Raw genomic sequence first — 4,186 nt, 5'->3', positions numbered from 1 at the left:
ACACACACACACACACACACACACACACACACACACACACACACATATATATATATATATATATATATATATATATATATATATATATATATGTGTGTGTGTGTGTGTGTGTGTGTGTGTGTGTGTGTACATGCATATATTTATATATATGACCGATCAAAACAGGAACAAATCTGAACAAAAGAAAATCAGACTATGTAACACACACACACACACACACACACGCATACACACACACACACACACACACACACATATATATATATATGTGTGTGTGTGTGTGTGTGTGTGTGTGTGTGTGTGTGTGTGTGTGTATGCGTGTGTGTGTGTGTGTGTGTGCGAGTGTGTGCGTGTGTGTGTGTGTGTGTGTGTGTGTGTGTATGTATTGTCTATTCTTTGTCTCCCACTGTCTGTCTGCCGCTCTCTCTCTCTCTCTCTCTCTCTCTCTCTCTCTCTCTCTCTTTCACGGACTTTATGAATATTTATTTATTTGCTTGTTATGTCCCCTTATTTTTCGTTTTGCTTTTTCTTTTCTTCGCTTGCTAAAATGAGCTGAACAATTCCCCTTGGCACTAGAGCTGTAAAACACTATTTGTCAATAGAAATTGTTATTGTCATTGTCATTGTCTTTTTCACGCACACACACACACACACACACACACACACACACACACACACACACACACACACACACACACACACACACACATTCACACACACACCACACACACACACACACACACACACACACACACACACACACAACAAAACAGTCGCGAGGAAGTGATCTTGTTTTTCTTTCTGTTTTTTTTTTTTTTATGTTGCTTTTTTCATTCTTTTACTTCTGTTTCACCCGAATTCGTAACGGGTGAAAATGATGTGTGTGTGTGTGTGTGTGTGTGTGTGTGTGTGTGTGTGTGTGTGTGTGTGTGTGGTGTGTGTGTGTGTGTGTGTGTGTGTGTGTGTGTGTGTGTGTGTGTGTGTGTGTGCTGAACGGATAACAGTGTGAGTGCCATACCTGCTTTCCCAGCATGACTTCTCGTACCCCCAACAGCCCCTCGCCCACACTTCGCTCACCCTCCCATGTGGATTTCCACCCGGTAACTTTTTACCTGGAAATGAGAGATGTGTGGGATGTGTGTGTGTGTGTGTGTGTGTGTGTGTGTGTGTGTGTGTGTGTGTGTGTGTGTGTGTGCAAATGAAGAAATTATTGAGTAACATGTAGAAATACACCCGTGGTATGTGCATGCAGTTTTGTGTAATACATACATGGAAATGTGATGTGAATAGCTCGTCCTTTTCTTTTTTCTTATTTTTTAAATGGTTGTTTTCTTGTTGTTCTTGTTCACATTCTTCTCGATCTTATTTTTGTGTTTCTTGTTTTTGTTTCTTATTCTTTTTCTTTATTTTCTTTCTTTCTTTGTTTTATTCTTTCTTTTCTTTCTTTCTTTCTTCTTCTGTCATTCTTGTAGTTGTGTCCCTTGTTCTTGTTCCTAATTTTTTTCCCTCCTTTTCTTTCTTTCTTTCTTCTTCTGTTATTCTTGTTTTTGACCTTTTCTTTCTTGGTCTTCTGTTTGTTCTTCTTTCTTTCTTTCTTTTCTTTCTTTCATTCTTTCTTCTGTCATTCTTGTATTTGTGTTCCTTGTTCTTGTTCGTTATTCTTTTTCATTCTTTCTTTCTTCTGTTATTTTTGTTGTTTTTTTGTTGTTGTTTTTTTGTTCTTCTTCTTGGTCTTGTTCTGTTTGTTTTTTCTTTCTTTCTTTCTTTTCTTTTTTTCTTTCTTTCTTTCGTCTGTTATTCTTGTTTTTGTCTTTCTTGTTCTTGGTCTTTTTTTCTTCTTCTTCTTCTTTCTTTCTTATTTGTTGCTTTCTTTTTTTTGGGGGGGTCTCTTCTACATAAGCTGCGATCTGTTTAAATAATCCAACACCTGCGCTTTCTTGTACTCATACTTGTAGAACTTGAAGCACGCAAAATAGTGGTCCCACGTGTAGAGGTGTTTTTGTTTTTTTCGTTGCGTTTTTGTTTGTTTTTTTATGTTTGTTTGTTTTTTGTTTTGTTTTTCATATTGTTGATTCACATTCGCTATGTTGTTCAGTTTTCACCTGGACTTGAGCTGGGACTTCACACACACACACACACACACACACAAAGAAAAAAAAGAAATGAAAAGCCAAAATGACCTCACACGAAGCAGGAATCGCAACGTACCAGGTGGGAAGAGGTCGCTGGGTGCAGTGTGTGTGTCTGTGTGTGTGTGTTAATGAGTGCATCCTTTCGTCTCTGATGTGAAGTGGTTAATGGTGTGAAAAGGTGCGATTGGAAACTGCTCTGTGGACAAAAAGAAAGAAAGAAAGAAAAAAAAAAAAAACGAAAAAAAAAGGAAAAAAAAAGAAAAGTTTTTAAGCTGCTTTATGAATGAATGAATGCTTCACGAAGCTGTATCATAGTGCGTGTCATCATTTCTTGTTCAGTTATTATATAATATAATTTTTAGAAGAAAGAAAGGTCCAAACACTTATACAATAAACGCACAACACTCTCGCTTGCATGCACTCACACACGCATGTACACGGGTTCGTGTGCGAGAGCACACACACATTAATACACACTAACATGTGCACATACGCTCACGCGCACGCACACACACACACACATACACACAAACGCGCGCGCGCGCAGACACACACGCACTCACACACACACACACACACACACACACACACACACACACACACACATACACACACGCACATACAGACGCACAATCCGCCCTTCGCCCTCCCACACCCCTACACAAACAAACATCCCCCCACACATACACACGCACACACACACACACACACACACACACACACACACACACACACACACACACACACACACACACACACACACACACACAAGAAAGCTGTAATGACGACAAGGAGCAGCAGCAGCAGCAGGAGGGGGAGGAGATGAAGGACACATACCACAAACATCGGCACCATCTGGAACAACCCACCTACTTAACCCCGAGGCTACTAGCCGAGTGGTTAAAGCATTGGACTTTCAATCTGAGGGTCCCGGGTTCGAATCTCGGTAATAGCGCCTGGTGGGTAAAGCGTGGAGATTTTTCCAATCTCCCAGGTCAACATATGTGCAGACCTGCTAGTGCCTGAACCCGCTTCGTGTGTATATGCAAGCAGAAGATCAAATAGTCACGTTAAAGATCCTGCAATCCATGTCAGCGCTCGGTTGGTAGTGGAAACAAAAACATACCCAGCATGCACACCCCCGAAAACGGAGTATGGCTGCCTTAATGGCGGGGTAAATAAACAAAACAGTCATACACGTAAAAAAATATTTAACAAAAAGAAGAAGAAGAAAGTTAATGTCTGTCTGAGAGTGTATATATGCGGGCCTGAAATCTGATTGAATGACACAGGAAACGAATAGATTGATTGATAAGGATACTTATATAGCGCCTATCCTCGGTCAGAGACCAAGCTCTAAGCGCTTTACAAACACTGAGTCATTTACACAACAGACTGCCTACCTGGGTAGAGCCGACTGACGGCTGCCATTGGGCGCTCATCATTCGTTTCCTGTGTCATTCAATCAGATGTCAGGCACGCACACCTACACACTAAAACTTGTAACATTTAACATTTTACGTGTATGACCGTTTTGTTTATTTACCCCGCCATGTAGGCAGCCATAGTCCGTTTTCGGGGGTGTGCATGCTGGGTATGTTTTTGTTTCCATAACCCACCGAACACTGACATGGATTACAGGATCTTTAACGTGCGTATTTGATCTTCTGCGTGCGTATACACACGAAGGGGTTTCAGGCACAAGCAGGTCTGCACATGTGTTGACCTGGGAAATGGGAAAAATCTTCACCCTTTACCCACCAGGCGCCACCGAGATTCGAACCCGGGACCTTCAGATTGAAAGTCCAACGCTTTAACCACTCGGCTATTGCGCCCGTCGAATGATGAGCGCCCGTCAGTCAGCTCTACCCAGGTAGACGCTTAGAGCTTGGTCGGAGGACTGAGGATAGGCTCTGTATAAGTATTTGCATCTGTATTATTCTTTTTTGTCACAACAGATTTCTCTGTGTGAAATTCGGAGCTGCTCTCCTCAGGGACAGTATCCATATCTTCTTCTTCTGTGTTCGTGGGCTGCAACTCCCACGTTCACTCGT

General features: G+C 41.7%; 1 non-coding gene across 1 annotated transcript; it reads right to left on the bottom strand.

Annotated features, from left to right (window-relative positions):
* Positions 1-3,894: 3,894 nt before the first annotated feature.
* Trnae-uuc (transfer RNA glutamic acid (anticodon UUC)) lies at positions 3,895-3,967 on the bottom strand. Its single transcript has one exon. It is a non-coding gene; the product is annotated as a tRNA-Glu (tRNA).
* Positions 3,968-4,186: the final 219 nt, after the last annotated feature.

This window comes from Babylonia areolata, chromosome 4 (genome assembly GCF_041734735.1).
Source record: "Babylonia areolata isolate BAREFJ2019XMU chromosome 4, ASM4173473v1, whole genome shotgun sequence".
In the NCBI taxonomy this organism is placed as follows: domain Eukaryota; kingdom Metazoa; phylum Mollusca; class Gastropoda; order Neogastropoda; family Buccinidae; genus Babylonia; species Babylonia areolata.
Note: the sequence above shows the minus strand (reverse complement) of the source record. Positions and strands in the feature narration are given on the sequence as shown.